Source organism: Vulpes vulpes, chromosome 10, assembly GCF_048418805.1.
Source record: "Vulpes vulpes isolate BD-2025 chromosome 10, VulVul3, whole genome shotgun sequence".
Lineage (NCBI taxonomy): Eukaryota > Metazoa > Chordata > Mammalia > Carnivora > Canidae > Vulpes > Vulpes vulpes.
Window position 1 is genome coordinate 68,307,096 of NC_132789.1, and position 23,053 is coordinate 68,330,148.

Sequence of the window (23,053 nt, forward strand, 5' to 3'; positions counted from 1 at the left end):
CTAAGAAAGGCCTCAGGAGAAAACCGAACCTGCCAACACCTTGATCTCGGACTTCCAGCATCCAGAACTTTGAGGGAAAGAAAATAAATTGTTTTGTAAGTTATCTTGGCCTGTGGCATTGTTACAGCAGCCCTAGCAAACTAACATATTCCCTTTTAACTTCAAACAATATTTAATTTTAATGCTTTTTCTCTCTAGGTATGAAATGAAAACACTGGCTACTGTTAAAAGGAAATTCTCTGAAATTCCCTTAAGCATCTATAAAACTTATTTTTCAACTCAATCATTCACCCTTTTTAGATGATAAGGATTTTATACCCAAACTCCCTTGAGAAAATAAACCAGAAGCATACACCAGCTTAAGTTGTTAGAAGTCTATTTCCGGGCAGCCTGGGTGGCTTAGCGGTTAAGCGCTGCCTTCAGCCCTGGGCCTGATCCTGGTGACCCCGGATCTAGTCCCACGTCAGGCTCCCTGCATGGATCCTACTTCTCCCTCTGCCTGTGTCTCTGCCTCTCTCTGTCTCTCTCTGTGTCTCTCATGAATAAATAAAATCTTAAAAAAATTAAAAATAAATTTAAAAAACAGAAGTCTAGGGGATCCCTGGGTTGCTCAGTGGCTTAGCGCCTGCCTTTGACCCAGGGCGCGATCCTGGAGTCCCGGGATCAAGTCCTACATTGGGCTGCCGGCATGGAGCCTGCCTCTCCCTCTGCCTGTGTCTCTGCCTCTCTATGTCTATTATGAATAAATAAATAAAATCTTTAAAAAAAAAAAAAATAGAAGTCTATTTCCAAGTACAAAATGGTGTGGCTTCCATCCATGCCAGTTGAACTTTGGTCTACTCTTTTACTAGACCCCGTTCTCTTGTTCTTTCTTCTACCCCTGAATGCCAGGTAACTAATACACTTTTGAGCACATTCACTTTTAGTTTGTAGTTAAGGGTATAAAAAAAAAACCACAACTGTATTTCCTCTTTTATCCAATGTAATGGAACACATAATTAAACCTTCCATATAATCGCCTAAAAGGAAATGTTAGCAAAAATGGTGCTACACTGAATACATTCTTTATTAAGAACTACTGACATGTAATAAAAGGAACATTAGCTAACCGATCACATTCATAAACAACCTAACCAGCCTAAGAACAAACACTCTACAGGAACAGGCCATTTCCATGTGTTTTACTACACCTACATGGGTGCACAGCATATTTGTGTTCAATTCGAACACGGAACTACATGATTGGGAAGGGTTTGGTGTTCCAAGTGTGTGACGTGTGAGTGCATAGATGCACATAGCGAATTTACATCAGCTAAACTGACAGTAAGTGCCACTATTGTGGCTGCATATGTACTAAGAGAAAACAACTGGACATCCAAATAAAAACATACACCTGTCTCTACCATACAACCATGATTACTTTAACATTATATCCATTGGGGTTACTTATGTTTTCTAGAAATACAAATTAGACTATTTGAACATATTGAGTAGTGGCCAAGTGGCCAATCTAATCACCCAGTCTCTTCTCCTCATCTGAATACTAACATCATTTTCCTGAAAAGATACTACCACACAAAATACCTTTCTAAAATGAGATAAAACTCTCATTAATTAGAACTTAACCTGAATATTTAATGAGACAATTTCTGCTCCAATTTAAAGAGGCAGTCAAGTTTATAAATGAGATCCCTTTTAAAAATATATTCCAAGTATTCTTGGGAAAGCATAAATCTAGCTCAGTACATGATCTGATGAAGAATTGATGGTAAAAACTATAAAACTGGGGCACCTGAATAAAAGAAATGTTAAGTTTTATCCCACATATCCTATTTGCTAAGAGGAAAATATTAGTATTGGGGGGATAAATTTAAATAAAGGATTGAAAGAAAAGTTACCCAGCAATTTAATTTGCTAGATCTTATAAATTATAATACTTGCTTTTACAATGTTTAAACAAAAACATGCTTCACATATCTGGAATCCACTCAAAAGATGTCAAAATAAGGAGGCAAAACTCATATAGTGCATGCAAGATCATTCCATCAATTAAGTCACATGCAGAATACGAAGTCAGATGTGTTTAAAAAAAAAAAAAAAAGAAGAAGAGCCCAAAACATATAAGAATACTCTTCTTCTTCCAAATAAGTAAAGGAAAACAAGGACCATACTGCTGACCAATTGCAAAGCACCTATATAAGTACCCACCTCATTATACATTAGACATCATTAGATCAAAATCTTTGGCAACAATCTAACCCAAGGAGAAGATGAAGCCCTCATACAAGGTCTTTTTTTGTCTGTTCCTTGTACCAGAGGAACTTCTAGCATTTTCTTTCCTTCAACCACTGAGGTCTCATTTTACGTTAGTCTTCATTACTGAGGATAACTGAGTGAACTATAAGGGAACCGTTAAAGCCTATTAGTTGCACAAATTTTTAAGGTTATAAAATATTCGGAGATTGACATGAGTTTCTGCACAACTGTTACAAACTGCAGAATAGGGAAGTGACCTACAAGGATCAGAAGTCAGAGGTCAAGCTCTGGACTACTCCAGTTCATGAAAGCATTTCATCCTAAGTCTTGTTCATTTAGCATCACTATTTTCAATAAATACGTGGAGGGACAAGAAGTTTGCATATATACAGGGCAGAGACTACCTGCTTTAACCAATATTGACCCCAGGACCCAGTGTAGTACTTGAAACTATGCTTAGCACAACATAATTTTAATCCTCACCTATTATTCTACTATATTAGTACTTCAATTCATCTACCTTACTCAGCTTTTCATAAATCAGTTCAGGAGATACTTCTTTTGAGTTGCATCTTCATCTCCTACCCTTTCTTATGTACAGTGTACACAGTGTTATGCATACATTTTGCTAGGCAAATGTATTCTAAATATTAAATGCCATTATAGAATAGTATAAATACAGATGTTGTGATAGTCTGCACTGAATTTGAACTGATCCTATGACAAACAAGCCTGGAATTCACTTTTTGAATTAAATTCTTATTGACTACTTGACTTTCTATAGTGTAAGCATAAAATGGATAGAAATTCTAGTTATGAACTTTCTAAATACTTGGATTCTTTCTAGCAAGCATTTACTGGACATCTAATAAATCCAGACCCTGCCCTAGATGCTGCTTACTATTCAGTATGCCTATAAATTAATAACTGATATTATCAAACTACATATAACACATATACTACTTATTTTTGTACCAATACTTAATAGCCTTATCTCATCCTAATAAGGCTGCCAATGCTAAAAACATCTCGTACAGTCTTATTCTGAAATTTCCTTTAGAGCCTACGTCACTTTTCAAAGAAAATATCCTCAAAAGCAGCAAATCTTTATTTTTCTAAGATCTTTCATCAAGAATAATTTTGTAAACAAGTTTCATTAATAAGGTGGATGGCTCAAGGAAACTGTTGTATACTGAGGCAAGTGTCTGTGACAGATATTTTGTTAACATGGAATTTCCAGGATCAGTTCAGAATGTCAACATCCTAAGCCCAAATGGGTTGTTCAAACTTGTGAGATAAATTCAATAGAATTATGCTTTTTAAAAAAATTAGTAAACATGTTTTTAAACAATTTATCACTTACAAGTTTTGACATCAGCAATTTCTTGGATCTTGAGCGTTAATGTTTTTTCTACTACACACCTGAACTTTTTCCCCTCAGAGAGCATCCGAAATACATTTCATCAACAATTATTCTTTCCTCCTACTACTACTGCTGGTAGCATAAATTCTCCTATTAAGGTCAAGATGATATCATGACTTCATTGTTTGTCACTTTAAATGTGTGACACAACCTTTCCACAACCTAAGCAAACTAGACTTAACTTTGGCTTTTGCAGTCAATATTTAGAGTAAGAATATACCAAATCCCTAGGCTCTTGTACATTTTTCATCAAACCTTAGGTAAATATATAAGCACTTCAAGATTCATCCAAGAACATTTTAATTCCAAGAAAAAAAAAATGTACCTCTTGACATCACTTTAAACTTCTAGTAACAACTCAGAGGCCCAAGAGTATATTACAGCAGAAAGGGGGAGGCCTAGGGAGATATGCAGGGCCCACATATCTTCCTGGCCATCAGCATTTGGCCAGGTAAATGGACTCATGTCTCTACCTACCATTACCTGACTTGGAGGGCTGCTACACAGACCGACTGCTACATGCTTCTGACATAATCTATCCTAACTATAAAAGAAAATCAGATGCTTTATGTTCATGGCCTCAAATATTAAGCCAGTAAGCCAGTAAGTCCACTTTCTTTAACTAAGGCAGTGGGGTCTGAAGTCTGTGACTGTTACTGGGTACTCACACCCTTCACGTTAAAAACCCCTTATCTGTGCAGCAATATCAGCTTATAAGATACCTGCCCTAAGCTGAAACTTAAGCCTTAGAAATACAAAAAAAAAACTTTAAATATTTTACATAAAAGCTTCCAACAACATACTACAAAATTATCTTGGACAACTCTACAGTCAAACATAATTAAACTAGCAAGTAATCACTGAGGAGTACTGCTCATTTTTTTAAGACCTATAATGTGCTAGGTACTAGGTGTTGGGAATGAATCAATCTAGACCTCATTCTCTTGAAGAACTCTATGAACTTGCACACAGATAAAGATAATAAATAATATTTTAGAAATGCCATATTTTCCTGGTTCAAATATATTTCAGGAATCATTCTTTCCACTTCCCAGCATTTTTAGCCTATAAAAAAGATAATTCTACCCTTTTTTCCAAGTTGAATTGATGGGAATTTGAATCCCTAATTTTTGTTTTGAAAAAATATTTCAAATATCTATAATTAAAAAGTAACACTGAAACCAAAAGCTAGTGTATACAGATTGCTTTTCACACACCAGGCAGGGCAATTAAAAGGATCAGAATTTGCCACCTCTCAGAAAAATCACACAGTTATCAAAGAAAGGGTAATGTTTCTTTTTTTATGCATTAGCACTCCAAGTTACTACTACATGAAGAACCAAAAAATTTTTAAAAAACATAAAGACCGTTACGAAATTGAGTTTAAACAATAGGAAATGCGAACAAAACCTGTATACTTCACTAAGTTTCAAAGTTACAGGTCAACTGCAAGATGTCAAGGAGGCTAAGATCTCAGAACAGAGGTTATAAAAAGCAACATGTTACCATGTTATTTCATTATTTGTTTATTTATTAATTTTTAGAGAGAGAATATCATAAATAGGCTCCATGCCCATCAAGGGACCCAACAGGCTCCATCTCACCACCCTGAGATCATGACTTAAGGGGAAACCAAGAGTCAGATGCTTAACTGACTGAGCCATCCAGGCGCCCCACCATGTTGTTATTCTTAAGCAATGGCTAAAACGATTCACATGACTTATAACTCAGAAAAGGCTTGGACTCAAATTTTTCTTTATTGAAGAAAGTGGAATATTCCTATAATATGCTCACGTCAGTTAGTAAAAGAGTTTCTGTGTATTTTTCATTTTACTCCCCACAACTATTATTAAATTAATTTATTTCCTAACCCATGTTTCAGAATCAAGAAAATATTTACTTAAAACAAAGTAATGGCAACCAACATGGAAAGGACCTTGCCTAGGGAGGCTGGGCAATGCTTCATCAAAGAATGAACTAACGTGCCCTGAAGGAAGAGTAGTTATTTTGTAATGTGAGGAACTGAGGCAAGGTGAGCCCGGTGTACAAAGTATGTCACAGAATAATGAGCAGACTGGGCGAGTGGATAATATAGTAACAAGTGCTGTATGAGTATGACTGCTGGTGATCGCGGTGACAGCAGCGATGGGGCAGCAGAGGGCTCACAGTCTCACTTGGACACCAGGGAATTCAGTAAGTGCCAGGAAAGCAGTAGCTAATTTTTTGGACAGGTTGGGAAGAATTCACAAAGGAGTTTCGCGAGGAGTCCTAAAAGACAACTAGTCCGGGGGCACCTGGGTGGCTCAGTCGGTTAAGTGTCTGCCTTCAGCTCAGGTCATGATCTCAGGGTCCTGGGATCGAGCCCTGCATTGGGCTCAATGCTCAGCGCGTCTGCTTCTCCCTCCTTCCTGTGTGATCTCTCTCACGCTCACATAAAATAAAATCTTAAAAAAATAAAGAATAGTCCCGATGAAACGAGTAGCACAGAGCTATTGTTTTTGAACCAAATTCTCTATGACTGTTTTTTTTCCTAAGTTTGGTGAATTGTTATCTTTGATTTTAAAAATCTCCTTATTTATTGTCACAAGTCAATTTTCAATTCTTTCCTGTAATACTGGCAGCAGCCTGCCTCTGAACAATCTTTCCAGTTTCTCCAATTTTGTTCTCTCATCTTCAGTGTGCCGGGAAACCAGTTATCAAAATGTTACAGGAATAATTTAAAATGCTAGAGAACACACCTAGTAAACACCTAGAAGTGAAGTGAGGCACTGAGTGTTTTGATGCATGGACTTCTGGCTTCTAAGAGGACTTTCCTGCCAATTTCCTGGTTCTCCACTTGTTTTACATGGTTCAGGAAGCCAGATAAATAATAGCCTTCAGGCTAGGAGGGAAATTACTCCACACCTCTCCCCATTCTTCTAGTCTCCTTCCTCTTTCATTCCTTCCCCTCTCAGAGGCATTCCAGATAGCAATTAGTCCAGTGATTTGCATTCCACAACAAGACTGCCATTATTCACCGACCTCGACATTATAGAATGCCAGGATATAGGTACTTTGGTACATTTTATCATTTTACACCTACCACTTTTTTAAGTAATTAAGAGGTAGTCCTAAAGAGAAAAAATAACACCTGCTTTTAATATTCAAATACATATAAAGATGTATAGCTACTAAATGTTAAAAAGCTACAATCAACTAATCTGTCCTATTTTTCCTCCTCTATCACATCCCACTTCTGTAGCTATCATCTTAAAGTTCTCAAGGCCACCATAATCTAGCATCTTTTGAGGACTCCCAAATCCTTCCTGTACACATACAGCTTTCAGCTAAACTATAATCCCTAAACTATAATCTCTCTAGACCTCCCAAAACCACTCCAAATTTCTTCCCTTTTGACTCAAAAAAGTTTTCCCTCTTCTCAGGACAAAGACCTTCACCAACACAGCCTCCCTTAGTAAAACATTTAATTTGAATTCACAGATATCCATCAGGAACAGAGTCTGTAAGGGCAAGTCCAGGATTATGACACAACCCAAAACTGACAGCCTGGCTCTCTACCTTGGCCGTATGTGGAATTACAAGCAGAGCTCCGCACAACTCAAAAAAACCTCCAAAAATAATAGTGACAGAAGGACAGAGATCACTATCCAGAGTTCTAAAAATAGCTCACGGTGGTAGCAAAACTATGGAGTTCCAAAAACGTGACAGCTGACTCTAAAATGTCTTTCTTCTTTAAATAAGAATAACTGGAAACAATCTATCCCCATTCATTATAGGAAGAGATTAAAGACCACGAAGGGGACATGTGCACACACTTACATGGGTTCCTTGGAAGCACACAGCACCTGATGAATCACCACATAAAAAAAGAAACCAAGAAAGAACATTGGACATGGACTGAGGCCGATCTAAAGCACTGCATAACGGTGTCTCTTCTTGGCAGGTCACAGTTGGTACTGTCTAGCACAGGGTTCACAAAAATATGTTCTGAAAGAGTATATTCATCCAAAATCTTAAATTTTCCACTCAGAGTCTGAGAATTAAAAAAAAAAAAAAAAAAGTTTAGCTACAATGTCATAACCAGAGCCTGTTAGGACACCTTCCCAAAACTCCAAGGTTTTATTTTATAAACACTACTACCAGAACTTCCACTGCTGGGTATTAACATACATCCCCACTTAAAACTTTTAACATTATAAACTTAAATAGTTTTCTCCCCTGCTTAAAAAAAAAAAAAGATACATTAATCTGTAAACAAGCATTTTAGAAAAATAGAAGTGACCTCCATTTCTATGGGCTTCTAAGTATTCTATTCCACTTAGTAAAATCTATCTACCCTACTCTTAACAGTAAGGATAGCAGAACTGTTGCAGAAAGAATTAAATTTATATATAGTATGATTATAATACAGTATTTCTCATCATCAACAGTGTCATTCAGCTGACATATTTAGCCAAACTTAAAAGAAATAGTGTCTTGTGATAAATTCTTACTTACCACAAGCACATTACAGTTTCTAAAGACAGACAAAAGAAGCATTTTACTGGAGCCCAACGTCAATGGATTCAAGCTTAAGACTAGACACAAGATGTTCATTCAAGAGTCATTATGAACCTCACAGGTATAAGGCACTGTGCCAGGGGCGAGCGATAGGAAGATTAACAGTTCCCGCTCTCAAACTGAACATCACACAGAGGTGTTAAACAAGTAAACAACAAAATGTGAATTTTTAAAAGCACTATGAGAATTTCAAAACGTAAAGCAAAAACCTGGGAGTGAATGGCATAGACTGTATGCGTAGCAAGAAAAGACAGAGAATCCCAAATACCTAACAACCAGCCTCACAGAAAGAAGGCTGGAAGAAAAATTTTAATGAAGAGATAACAAACTACCAAACTCCTTTAAACCCAGTAATTACAAAGGATATAATCATGGATGAAGATAAAGATGTTTACTGGAGAATTATTTAACATAAGAGAAAAATTTAAAACCCAGATATCTAATAACAAGGAAATTAGCCATACAATGGAGTATCACAGTCATTAAAATGATATGAATGGAAAAAATGACCTGAGAAAATGATAGTTTTTTAAAAGCATACAACTAACTATACCTACATTATCTCAAGCATGTTAATAGGTGTACAAATTTTTTAAAGGATCAAAAATAAACAGAGGTAGGATCATGAGTGATTTGGTTTCATTTTTACATTGGTCTATATTCCCCAGACTTTATACCTCAGTGTTATTACATCTTTTTTTCCTTAAAGATTTATTTCTTTATTTATTTATGAGAGAGAGAGAGAGAGGCAGAGACACAGATGGAGGGAGAAGCAGGCTCCATGCCGGGAGCCTGACGTGGGACTCGATCCCGGGACTCCAGGATCGCGCCCTGGGCCAAAGGCAGGCACTAAACTGCTGAGCCACCCAGGGATCCCCTGTTATTATTATATCTTAAGTTGGTTAAAGTTATGTAAGTCACTGTATTTTATGATTTCCCTTTAAAACCATTAATAACCCTTTTCATTTTCAGGAGTGAATTATCTCATCCCAAAGTTCCACAGAACCCATGCATTTAAACAGATTAATGCTTATAAATTGGGTAGAATACTTGGTGGGTAGAAAGCAATTAATTACACAGGTATTCACTTTATTCAATAATTGTAAATTCCCTTTATCTAAGTCAAAGTCACTACTGTGTTTTGGAGCTGGTCCTTGGGACCTTGGCAAAAGAATGTTAGTTTTTCCTCTGAATTCTAATATCTCTTAAATGATTCCTATCTCTCCCCCAGATTCTACTTCCTTCACAGAAAGAGCAAAAGGGAAAAATACAGTCAAATATCAAGGAAGAAATTCAAATATCAAGTTCCTCAATGGGAAGACAGGAAATTAATTAAGGGAGTAAATTTTGAAATATGGTTCATTCTTAAGACACACCTACAAGAGTGTACTCCTTAACAGACTTATTAAAGTGTCTCTCACAAGTCAACATTTCAGGGGATTGTACTCTCAACACCAAGCAGAACATATATTTATCCAGATGAAAAAATGGAGAAATCACATACCAGACTCTTATCAGGAAGAGCACTAACTAAAATTATTTGGGGAAAAAATGTCTTTATAGGTTTTTAGGAGTTGCTTGGGGTGTTTGTAGAAGAGTGGAGGTGTGGTGGTGGTGGTGGTGTGGAGGATCTAAGGAAAACTCAAGAAACCAAAGATGGCAACCACCTGTTCTACATAATAAAGGAATGAGGAATTTGAACTTGCAGAGGAAGACTTGCAGAAGAAATAAAGGCCCTTGTGTCGTTGTGGACTGTTTTATTTTCAGTCAAGTCCACAATGTTCACTTACGTTTTTTGTGAAAATTGATTCTTTTACCCAAAGTAATATTGAATTCTGCAACTAAGTTGCACAAGACCATAAACAGACACAAGAACTGAATTACAGGTGGCATACCTGGGCTATCCACACATACAAACTTAGTCCATAGATGTATTCACTTTCAGTCTTAACAAACGACTATGTGGATAACATTCATTTAGAAAAACAGTTCTATAAGGCTTTTTTTTTTTTTTTAATATTAGCAACTCTTTTAGTTCCCCTACTCCATTCACCACTCAAGAGGGAATGGGGAATAGGTAGGTGTTGTTTGTTTTAGTCCCTAAATCCATCTCCACGAATAATCCTGCCAGTGCTCCAGCTCACTTTCAGGTGGTATCAGTGGCTATCTACACCATTCTTCCTCCCACTCCCAATACAAACAAAAGTGTTTCCTAAAGAACTTTATCTAGAACATAAAGAAACAGTAGTTTCTAGAACAAAGAATCTACAACTCAAGAAAGGCAAACAACCTAATCACAAAAAGTGAACAAAAGATCTGAATGGACACTATATGTGACTGGAACCCAAAATGTCCATCAACAGGTAAATGGGTAAACATATTGTGGTATATCCATACAAGCAAATCCTTATCACCAATAACAAAAATTGAACTCTTAATATATGCAGCATCGGTGAATTTCAAATAAACTATGCCAAATTAAAACACCCCAAAATAGCACATACTGCATGATTTCCGTGTACAAGAAAATTCTAGAAAATTCAAATTAATCTATAATGACAGAAGGCAGATGAGTGGTTGCCTGGTGAAACAAGGAAGGACATAGAAAATGGAAAGGGAGGGAAGATTACAAAAGGGCACAAGAAATATTTTAGGGGAATAGGTGTGCTCATTAACCTAACCACAGTGATTATTTTTCACTGCAAAATGCATATATCAATTTTTAACTTTAAATATGAATATTTTACCATATGTCTATCACTAAATACAGCTGTAATTTTTTTTTAACTATGAAAGAAACAAATAGGACTTTAAATAAACTAAATAGGAGTTCTGAACTTACATGTGGAACTGACTATGGAGTTCACTATAGGGTGATCAGACTGGAACTTAAGATTTTTATTTATTTGTTAATGAGAGACACACACACACACACAGAGGCAGAGACACAGGCAGAGGGAGAAGCAAGCTCCACACAGGGAGCCCAACGCGGACCTCGATCCCAGGACTCCAGGATCAGGCCCTGGGCCGAAGGCGGCGCTAAACCGCTGAGCGACCTGGGCCGCCCGGACTTTTTTTTGGACAAACCACTCACACAGAGAGAGCCAATTCCAGAATCTTCAGGTCCTTTCCCCTGAGTTGGTCAGAGTCCTCAGAGAAGAGACTTCAACTCTGGCCAACAGCCTGAAAGCTAAGAGAGGGAAGAAGGCTGAGAATCTTAACATTAATATGTAAACTCACACATTCTCACATTTTAGTATATTTTTGGTAGGGAGCAGAATTAAATGCAGTTATATTACATGCAGTTATATTACACTTCTTTAAGTAGAAGTCTTAGAAGTATATATATATTGAAAAGCTAAACTATTTTCATGAATGAAACACAGTATACACAGATGAAACATCAAATGATGATAAGCTAGTTAAAAAATCATTAGAAGGCAAAGCTTAAAGAATAAAGAATTAAATGGTTGAAAATTCAGGGCAGAGTGGGGAAACACCTACAACTGTCGAAAAAAATGTTTTAAGTTGGGGCATCTCCGTGGCCCAGTGGTTGAGTGTCTGTCTGCCTTCAGCTCACAGCATGATCCCAGGGTCCTGAGATCAAGTCCCACAACAGGCTCCCCACAGGAAGAGTCGGCCTGTGTCTCTGCCTCTCTCTCTCTCTCTGTGTCTCCCATGAATAAATAAATAAAATCTTTAAAAAAAATTTTTAAGTCAAAACTTCCAAGAAAAACAGTTAATAAAACTCCTTGATCTTATATTTTGTACTTTTGGGGGAGGTAATAAGAACATCCAGTGATATATCCAAGGTCACTTGGCTTTTTACTGGTGAAGATAAAACTCAAATTTAAATCTGGAGAAATCTTAACATCACAAAGCAAAAACCCAAATCAGAAATTTTCACGTTCAGTCACACGTACCACAACGACATAGGAGTATCATAACATAAAGACACACAGGCTCCGAGAAAGACGGGTAACCCAAGCAAAAGGAGTGAGGAAGCAAGAGGTCCAGAGGCAAAAGCAGATCAAGTATGTTCCAGCATTCAATTACATATAGTGGAGTTTAAGCCAAAGGCAGGTGTATTGAAACTTTACCCTAAATCCACTCCGCACCCAGAGAAGGCTTGCCTGATTCATGTTTGTTTTTGATACCAGACATTCAGAGAGGTTGATGCTAGGGATCTCCTTTTCCTAGACCGTGCCATCCTCTCCTCTTTCCCATGTCACTGTCTGACCTTCCCTGTTTTTTGTACTTTACTTGCACCGTCGCCCTTTCACTCTATAGTTCTCCACTATGGTGTTAGTTGTCAGGACTGTCAAAAGACCCTGGTTTGTGATTCACTTTTTAAACAAAGAGTACTTCAAACATCACTCACTTGATTTTAGGTGTAAGTGAGGAAGAAAGAATTATGGCAAAGAAACTGAAAATTATGCACAACTCTAGGTAGTAGCAGGGCAGCATGGAGTATGTGCCAATGTCATCCACGTGTCCCAGGAGAAAAAAATGATGCCCTTACCCATTTCAACATTTACCATTTTTTTTTAAGATTTTTTTTTTTTTTTTTCATGAGAGACAGACACAGAAAGAGGCAGAGACATAGCCAGAGGGAGAAGCAGGCCCCTCACAGGGAGCCCCATGCAGGACTCGATCCCAGATCCCGGGATCACGCCCTGAGCTGAAGGCGGATGCTCAACCACTCAGCCATTCAGATGTCCCTCAACATTTACTAGTTTCATTGATTTCTGCCTTCACAGATTTTTTTTTCACTGTCAAAACCATTCCATGCTCCTCTTTTGATCAGCAATTTTAGTATTACTATCGCCATGTTAAAGTAGAAGCAAGTCTTATAATTCCTCCTAAAATAGTAACTTTACCAAAAATTAAGTCTATATGGTTTAGAAGGGCTAGAAGAACAATCATTGGAAAATGAATGAGCTCTGGAGAGCAACTTTTCTCAAGTGTTAATATAACAGCTTACAAACTACATCTATATAAATCATCAATTGCTTGAATGTTTGAAATTATGACTCAAGTATTACATGACCATTTAACATAAATGATAAAGTCAAGCACAGGCTTTCCTTTCTTGACCGAAAGACAGACAAAAAAATAACCACATTATACTATGCTTTGAACTTTAACAGAGACCATATACCTATGCTTCTTCCGATGCCTACAATGATCCTGCACCAGGTCATAAGCAAAGAGTTCATTCTCAGTTCGTGGAAAAGAACTTTCTCTTGGAAAAATTAGAACCTGCAGCAACACATTTAAGAACTTCGCTCCAACGGTATTTCTTTTAAAAAAAAAAAATTTATTTTTTTATTCATGAGAGACACACACAGAGAGAGGCAGAGGGAGAAGCAGGCTCCCTGTGGGGACCCTGATGCGGGACTCCGTCCCCAGACTGGGGGATCATGACCTGAGCTGAAGGTGGATACTCAACCACTAAGTCACCCAGGCGCCCGTCCAACAGTATTTCTAATAAAGAGCAAAAATAAGAAAATCATAATTTAAATTTTAAACCATAATACATGCTTCAAATTATGGCATCTTACCTCATGCAATATGCTAATGAACTACAGATCAACAAACACATCTTAAGAACTTCCATCCTGATGAAAGATGTCACAGAACAGAAAAATGAAATTGGTCATTTTAAGATACAAATTTAGGTAGTATAATGACTCATTACAGTAAGAATAAAAACTAAAAGAGAAATTAAATACTGAACTGAAATTAAGAAATGGAAGGCTGGGACGCCTGGGTGACTCAGTGGTTGAGCGTCTGCCTTCAGCTCAGGTCATGATCCGAGAGTCCCAGGATCGAGTCCCACATTGGGCTCCCCGTGGGGAGCCTGCTTCTCCCTCTGTCTACGTCCCTGCCTCTCTGTGTCTCCCATGAATAAGTAAATAAAATCTTAAGGAAAGAAATGGAAGGAAGACTTCCTATATAGAAGCTAAATTCTACTGTTCTAGCAACATTCTGTGAAGTACAGCTGTCTTCCAAAAGTAAAACAGGTTATCCTATGAGTCCATCCAGGTTAAAACTGCAAAGGTAAATAAAAAAGACTTCAGAAATTCACACACACAAAAAAATTCCTCATCCTTATCTGTTTCACCTTAACAAGGCAAGCCACACAATATCTAAGTCCTAAATCAAAAATGCCAAAAACCACTGACTGGACATTTGCTAGAAAAAGTTCTATATATCCTCAGGAACCCACGGTCTTATCTCAACTCCTCTATATTATCTCCCAATGAAATTAATGACAAAAAGCAATTTATAAATAATGGAAGTGTATGACCCAGACTACAAATACAGAAAAATTCAGACGGGAAGTTAATGAGTGATGACTGAGGAAGGTAGACTACTGCTGAGTTTTGAAGGATGGAAACACTTAGACAAGAGCAAGGGTCTTATCAGGTGAGAGGAAAACCATAATGAAGTCACAGCAAAGTGAACGAGAAGAGCATATACAGAAGACTATATATAAGACTTTATGATTGTCACGCAGTGGGCAGTCGCCAGCACTAAGTTACTGCAGCACTGCACTCACCTCCAGGAAACAGGATTCAGAGTTTGACCTATGTGAACAGCACCCCCTCCAGGGTGTGGTGAAACCATTAAGTAATATAGAAAAGTAACAAGTGGGATGATCCACTAAAACGGATTGTGTGAAGGGAGCAAAGCATTAAACACATTTACATAGATTCTGTCCATATTAGCATATTAACGGATGGGAGAAGAACCGACCAGGAAAACTGCATAAACCAGCAATCTTGGGATTTTGGTTTGTCCCTCTTCCCCTAAAAGACCCCTTATTACTATTTCTTAAAAGTCAGTGTTCTAAGCACTTCGGAAAATAAGAACTACTTTATAAACGGCCTTCAGAGTCAAGCTGCATGTTGAAAAAGAGAAAAATGAGGAACCATTCAAAGTTTTACTGAAGAAATGACAGCAGGAAAGCTATTTAAAAACAAAAAAAAAGTTCTGGCACAAATATGAAAGACAGATTAAAGCAGCAGATCTGAGGATTTTCAGAGTAAAAGATTGTTTAATACCCTCCTGGGACAAATTCACAGAGTTAGTACAATGAACAATAAATCCACCCTGTTAATAATAACCAAGTTATTTAAAAAGCATCTTCTAAATAATAAAATCCTTTTGAAGATCTATTTTGCAGAAAATATAACTATTCCTTCTAAAGTTACCAGGTCTTTACAGTAGTCATACCAGTTTACAGTTAGGCAGTATAATCTCAGATTTCACAATGTAAGCAAGCACTGGTCCATTCAAAACTATCTTTATTCTTTCCCCCAGAGGCCCAGGTGACAGTATTATTACAAAGCAGCTATCCTAGAAGTTGAGATCCCATATTGTTGTAAGTTATTGCGCTTAGAAATACCAAATAATATTTTTTCCAAAGAATTAGCTAAAAACACTGCATATTGTTTAAAATAGTTAACAGTATCCCAGGAAAAAATTGATAAAAAATGTTCCGAAAGAATATGGTGAAAAGTTTACCCATAGTTTGTCTGGATCTCTCTCTGCCAAAAATCTTCATTAGTTTCGATTTCCATAGTCATTTGTAAATTATAACCCATGATTCCTAAATATATCCTAAAGCACAGCCAACAAGCCAAAGCTTTTGGAACAAACAAAAAAAAAATGTTCAACACAATCTTGAAATGGATTTACTTTGAAATTAATTTCATTATTAAAATGCATTTTAAATGCAGAAACAGGCTACTTACTGTTATAATGAAGCAAAAACTATTTTAAGACTGGTCTTAAATAGAAAATAATTCATATGTGGTATATAGTATTAGATAAAAAGTTTAAAAAGTCAAACCAGTTTACGTCAACTGGACCTTATAGTTAATTGTCATACAAACTGTTATTTAGCTTGTTAGTAAAGTAGTAACTTCTGTTTTAATGCATAGAATAGTAAACTATCAATTAGCCTTACATCATTAATATTATTGAAAAATCATTAGGCACTAATCTGCTGCTTCTGAAGGAACAGCTAGCTGCTTGTTAACTGAAATTGGTAAGGACTACTACTTATCCACAAATGTATGTCCTTTTAGTTTGAAGAAACATCCAAAGCTTTTCCTCCTAACAAAAAATAAGAGCTAGACTAAAGCATAGATATTCAGTGCTGTACTAACATAATATGCATTATTTTTACCAAAATAAGTCAACATGTTCAAATCACTTGGAAATGGCAGACAGGAGGGCATGAAAACAAAAAGAGAACATTCTTTGTCTAGGAGTTTACAATGCCTAATAAGTAACTTAATAAATAACCACAGATGGATCTTCTGAGAGAAAACAGTGAACACAGATAACAAAAATATTTTCAATTTATCAGGTTTACAACTGTCACAAAAACCACCAGGTCCACAAGTCAAACTTGGCTACAAGAGTCAAAACTACATGAAAGCACTAACTCTGCAATATTCAAAGTCAAATAAATCAACAATGTTATTAAGGCATCTCTACTATATAACTTGAATCTAGTTAGAAATTTAACATGTTTCTCAAAATGCAGACTGCTGGGCCCCGCCCCAAATCTGCTGAATCAGAACTGCAGGGGCAATGCCAGGGAATCTACACTTTCAGTAACTCCCCCAGGTGATCCTCAGGCACACTAATGGTGAAGTGAGATTTATAAAAGGCTTTTGAATTTCAAGAACTAAAATCTCCTCCTTTGGGACCTTTGTAAATTAAGTGTCATTACAAATTAACATTTCAAAAAGATTTATGTAATACATATGTTTGGCAGAAAAACAAGTGCATTAAAAAAAATTATAGCAGGAATTAAAAGAAGAAACCTTTAGTATAGGCCATCTTATTTTTGACACAAGATTCAAGACACCCCCAACCATTTCAAAGACCAACAGGTCTTTGAAAACAAAATTCCTTACTTAAAAACAATCCAACCTACAATATTAAAAAAAAAAGAATACAGTACTTCAAATATGTTCAAATTCATTTTACTCGGCTCTTAATAAGTAAATCAGGGTATGAATTGTTTACATTATGCCAAATATGAGCAATAGATTATATTTACAAAGCTAAACCCAAATAAATCTGTTTATAGTCCAGTATTAAATTTACTCTGGTCAGAAACTGATTTTTCATAAACTTACATAACTTTCACAGACGTACATAAAAACATGTATAATGGAAAGAGCAATGGAGCAAAAACAAGAAGCCACCTAGAGTCCAGTTCTGGCTAATCCAGCTGCTAGCTCTGTGACCTTAGGGCCTAAACAAATCATTTTACCTATCTGGGATGAGTGGGGGAAGGCACAAGGCACAACTCTATTTTACTCATCACACAGGACTATTTATTGTGAGACTCAAATGAGGTAGTATGTGACATATTCTGAAGTATTGTACAGCACTTTATAAACCAAAAGTATTATTACTAAGAGAGCAAAAGTTGAGAGACACGTATCTTCAGGAGCCTGCTGGAAAACAGACTATTACAGAAACAATGAAAAACATAAAAATTACCTTTCAGGTTCCATTAGATATTGGACATTGTTGTGTATTCTTGTAAAATTACAAATAAAATACACATGAATTTCACTTTGGTTACCTGTGAAATGTCCCCATTTCTAACAGATCTCATGCATAAAAATAGAAATGAAATCAGATGGGCCACCAATTGATAATTGTCAAAACTAGTCAAGAAGTATTCTTTCTCATATTTGACAATTGCCATAATAGTCTTTTAACAAAACAATGCATTTATGTAAAACATTTGTAAAAGCTAAAAAATAAATCTTTTAAAAGTCTTTTCATCTTTAAAAAAGTTTTCCTGTAACTACTGAATCATCTGCCTTCAGCGTTACCACAGATTCTATACATTCCAAAATAAGCTACTCACAAGTACCCTTTTATATATTAGGACACCTACTAGAAAATAATATTCCCCTCCAACTGGACAAGTAAGGTCTTAACTAAGGTACAAAAATTTAATTAACTTTCTGCTTCCGATCTTTACTTCTTTATTGTTTTGCTCATTCATTACAAAATTCAAGAATTAAAAAGTGAAAACAACCAATTTCAACTGCATGTAGATGCAAAAAAAAAAAAAAAAAGGTAAATACTTCTTTGGTTGTACATAAAAGACTGATAGTTGTAATTGGCCTTTCCTCTTAAAACCTGTTGACCTATACAACTCAGTGCACATGGAAAGAGAATGTTTCATTCACAACGGATGTCTTTCAGAAAAGGCATTCAGTAAATTTAACCCCCAAATCAAAGATTCTATCAAATGATGCATAACAATGTATAATTACTCTGCATACATCACCCTAATTGCTCAAATAATGTCCTCACATGGTGCCATATTACAGACTAAAAAAAGCCTAAGCTACTCTTCATCTCAAGTAAATATTTTATTCAATTTTAATTTAATAAAGCGCCTACAGCTTAATAGCTTATGCTTTACATCCGAAGAAATTTTATATATGAAGAAATTGCAACTGTTCAATTAAAACCTAAATGCATATAAAAGGGCAATAATACCTTGTGATCGGTAAACTATTTAGTAACTTGGACACATCATTCATTCATTCATTCATTCACTCCTTGAGAGCTAAATCTTTGTTTCTTCATGTTACATCCACAGTCACAATTATCAAACAGTATCCTGTGCCTAAAGAGAGAGTGTACCTTGAATTTTTGGTTTGGAAGAGAGAGGGACAGGAGTGAGCAAGTGGGCAAGGAAGGAAATCTCACCAATTCAGCTGTCACTACAGCATTTATCTTCTAAGCATTAAAAACTCCATTTATTTTTGTATGAGATGCATTTGAGAGGAGCCATATATAGAAACCACTTCTCCCAACATGGTCTTTACTAAGTTCGAATAGAAGTACTCCTGCTGGAAGTCCTCATTTGTGTCATTTAAAAACAAGTAATTGTAAAACTCGCAGTAAAACCATAAAAGACAAGCTGTTGGAAGATGGGGGGGGGGGGGGGGGAGAAAAGAAACCCTACTATTTAACCTTACTCAAGGTTAATAATTTCACAGATTTTTTGCAGGCTTCCTGTACAATCTGTTAATAGCACATAAGGTAAAAACAAACAAAGGGTAAAACCACTATCATGCTGGTAGGTACCTTGATTTAGTGGCAATAGCTGGATCTATCTATTTATAATGCAGCTATTTCCTTATTTCTCTTCCTAAGTAGGTCCAGACTATTACTCCTATTATCGTAAGCACAAATCAAAACTAGTTTCTCACCTCCTCTCAAAATCCTACATTAAATCTCAAGCTTCAATCAAAAAACCAAGATTTCCCATATAATTGGAGGAATCCCCCATTAATACAGAAAAAAACCATTTCACTTTAAACGTCCAAATGGGGATGTCATAACGATAGCCGCTGTCATGAAAATCAGGAAGGCGTACACTGAATTTTTACATTTTAATAAAAAAAAAAAATCACGAAATTTTTTAAATTAAAGGTGGCGCTCTGTCCTCAACTCACCCGATTGTGACTCACTTTTGCAGACTATATGGTAGGAAATAACAGTTACTTTTCAAAGATCTTTGCAGTTACACCCAAACCAAAATCAGGACAGAGATCCACCCTTAATTACAGCAATTTAACTGTCTCATCCGACGCAAGGTAGAAACTAAAACGTCCCCCTGAAATCATGGCTAAATAAGCCCATTTCACACACTAGGTTTTTTTTTTATTATTATTATTATTTTTAAGACTCCTTGTAAGAAAAACGTTTCTTAATCTACTTCAAATTTGAACTCACCGGGATGAAAAAGATAAAAAGGGAGGGGGAGTACCCAAATGAAACGCCCAAGTACAAAAAGCAGATTCTCCTCCAATCCCTCTAATTCCCCCAATCCGCCTCTGCCACACACAAGGACAGGGAGCGCCTGGGGAAGGCAGGCTCAGCAGGGCAGGCGGTGAAGGCCCTCTCCTGACTCACGTGGGCCACCTTCCAAAGGGTTACACACCCTCTGCTCGAGGACAGCCTCTTACAAAGCAGATCCTTAAAAGTACTTCTTATTATAAAATACACCCACGCTGAGCAAGAGCTTTATTTTAAAATAAGGCTGTCCTCAGGTGGGGGAGGTTAAAACACAACAAAGGCTTCCATGTTGAAAGACAGACAATCCGGACACATGCATATACCTACACACGTATGAAAAAAAAAAAAAAAAAGAAGAAGAAAAAATAACATCCGTATAACTAATTCATCGTGAACAGCAATCGATACCGACAGGAGCCATTAGATTATTAATAAACCCAGAAAAGTAGCATGCACAACAGCCAGGGCTGATTGCTCGCTGCGCTCGGAGCCCAGGCAAAGGTAAAGCTCAGGCGTGTGGGGGTCGGGTCCAGCGCTCCCAGACTCAGAGCCCCCGCCCGCCCCCGCGCCCCGCGCCCTGCCCCCCGCGCCGCCCGGCCCCGCCGCCCGCCGCCCCGCCGGGATGCGAGCGCCCCAGCGCCCGAGTCCCGCAGAAACTGGTGAATGAAACGCGCACGGAGCCCGGCCCGGCCCGGCGGCCGCGGCGCGGAGGCAGGGGCGCTCACCAGCTCGGCCGCCAGGGCCGCCCGCAGGACCGCACCGACGGAGCGCGCCCCCCGCCCCCGCAGCCGGAATGCGGCTCTGCGCTCGACCCCCGCGCGGGCGGGCGGAGGACGCTCGGCGTTCTGTGGCGGCCGGGGCTGTTTTTCCTTTTAAACTAAGTCCAGAAATCCGAATCGGAAGCAACCGTGCACATCCTGGGGGGCCAGGCAGGACACGCCGGGGGCGGGGGGGGGGCAGGCGGCTCCCTAACTCCCGCGGAAGCACCGTCCGGGGTGACAACGCATCCATCCAGCAGCCGCGGCCAGGGGCCGCCCGGGGCCCCCGCCCGCAGCCCGCCGGGCGCCCGCGGGGCCGGAGCTGGGGATTAGAGGGTGACCCTCCCGGGGCGCGGGGACACAGCGCCGGGCACCGCTGCCCTCAAGGTCACCACGCGCCGGGGCGGGGGCGGCCGGCGGCACGATGGGCTCCGGCGCGGCCGAGGCGGCCGGGGCACGCGGAGCAGCGGCGGGTGTAGACACGGAGCCCCGCGGCCGGACCCGGCGCCGAGGAAGCCGCTCACCTTTCCGAGCTCCCGGGGCGGGCGCGGCGGGAGCCAACCTGCGGGAGGCGCCCCGAACGCCCCCGCCAACTTCTCCCGACCGCGCCGCAGTCCGCGGGGCACCCGGCGGTCAGGACCCCGGCCGCCGCCCCGGCCTCCCCCGCAGGTGACCCGACCCGCCGCCGCCGCCGCCGCCGCCGCCGCCGCGGGCGGCCGGCAGCCGCCACTCACCTCGCCCGGCAGCAGGAACCATTTTCCGAGGGGGGGAGGCAGGGGAGGCTGCAGGGGGGTCGGGGGGCCGGGCGGGAGCGCCGAGGGGCAGCGGGGAGCTCGGAGAACCGGGGCTCGGTCGTCCGCCCGCCCGCAGCCGCCTCGCGGGGCTCGGGGCGCCACGCGGAGGTGCGGCTGCACCTCGGGGACGGGGCGGCCGCGGAGCCCAGAGGCTCGGCGTCCACCAGCCGGGGCTCCCTACTCACGCTGCACCGCGAGGAGGCGGCGGCGGCGGCGGAGGAGGCGGCGCCCAGCCCGGCCCCCGCCCAGAGCCCGGCAGCCGCCGAGTGGCCGCCCGCGTCCCCGCAGGACCCGCCTCCTCGGCTCCGCAGAGCCGCACACAGGGCGCGCCGCGCTCAGCACGGGCAGCTCCGCCAGCCTCACGCCGCCGTCCGCAGCGGCAGCGGCAGCAGCGGCGGCGGCGGCGGCGGCGGCGGGTGCGGCGCCCTCCGAGAGGCCCGCGGCCACCCGCGAGCGCACGGCCGAGCACGAGGGGGGATGCGCAGAGCCCCGGGGCAGGGGCCCCCGTGTGCACCGGGCGGCCCGCAGGGAGGCCGGGGCAGGCAGGGGGAGGTGAACGCTCACCCGTTCCGGTCTGGCGCTCCCTTCCTTCCACACCCACACGCCTCCCGCTCCACGCTGGCGGCGCAGCTGCTCCCGCTGCCACTGCCGCCGCCGCCGCCGCCGCCGAAGCTCGCGCCGCCGCCGCTGCCGCCTTGGCTGGGCGCGGTCACGTGACGCAGCCCGCGGGGAGCCTGGGGGCGGGCAAGCGCGCGCGCGCCGAGGAAGCGCGGCTCGGCCGGGCGCTGGGAGCCGAGCGCCGCGGAGAGGGCGTTTAAGGGGAGGATCCGGCGAGCGCGGCCCCGGCTGGCGAGCGCGCGCCCGGCGAGGAGAACTTGCCGCGCGGTCGGGAAAGGGTGTCCGGAGTGAGGGGCGGGGGCCTCGCGCCTCCACGCGCCCCTCCCTCCCTCCCTCCCTTCCTTCCCGGGAGCCGCGCCGCGCCGCTGCCCCCGCCCCCTCCCGCGCGCTCCTTTCCTCCTGCCGTGGCCCGCGATTGGCCGAGGGGCTCTGACGTCCGTGTTTCCATGACGTATCGCGGCGGGGGAGGGGCGGCGGGGGAGGCGGGGGAGGCGGGGGCGGCCCGGCGCGGGGCGGCGACTGCGGCCGTCCCAGCTGCCGCCCGGGCGCGGGGCCGGTGGGCTGCGGGCGGGCGCTGCTGCGGGCGGACGCGGGCGCTCGTCGGCCGGCGCCCCTCGGGAGCCCGGGAGCCCGGGAGCCGGGCCGCCGCGCGAGGGCGAGGGCGAGGGCGAGCGCTCCCGGCCCGCGCGGGTCCCGGGCCGCCCGCTCGCCGCGTCCGCGCTCCGCCGTGCACCGGACTCGCCGGCCGGCGGCAGCGCCCCAGCTGCCTCCGTGCCCGGGTC

The 23,053-nt window shown here is 41.3% G+C and overlaps 1 protein-coding gene across 10 annotated transcripts in view; it reads right to left on the bottom strand.

Moving 5' to 3' along the window:
* The window catches only part of ATP2B1 (ATPase plasma membrane Ca2+ transporting 1), a 129,855-nt gene extending 107,373 nt beyond the window's left edge, over positions 1 to 22,482 (bottom strand). For 4 of the 10 annotated variants that reach the window (XM_072724558.1, XM_072724554.1, XM_072724561.1 and 1 more), the window contains exon 1: positions 22,218 to 22,482. The gene's annotated coding sequence lies outside the window, so the exon portion shown is untranslated. Of the gene's footprint in view, positions 1 to 20,038; positions 20,393 to 21,383; positions 21,503 to 21,593; positions 21,866 to 22,217 lie in introns of those variants that run through there. The other 6 variants (XM_072724559.1, XM_072724555.1, XM_072724560.1 and 3 more) reach the window with 4 other exon arrangements.
* Positions 22,483 to 23,053: the final 571 nt, after the last annotated feature.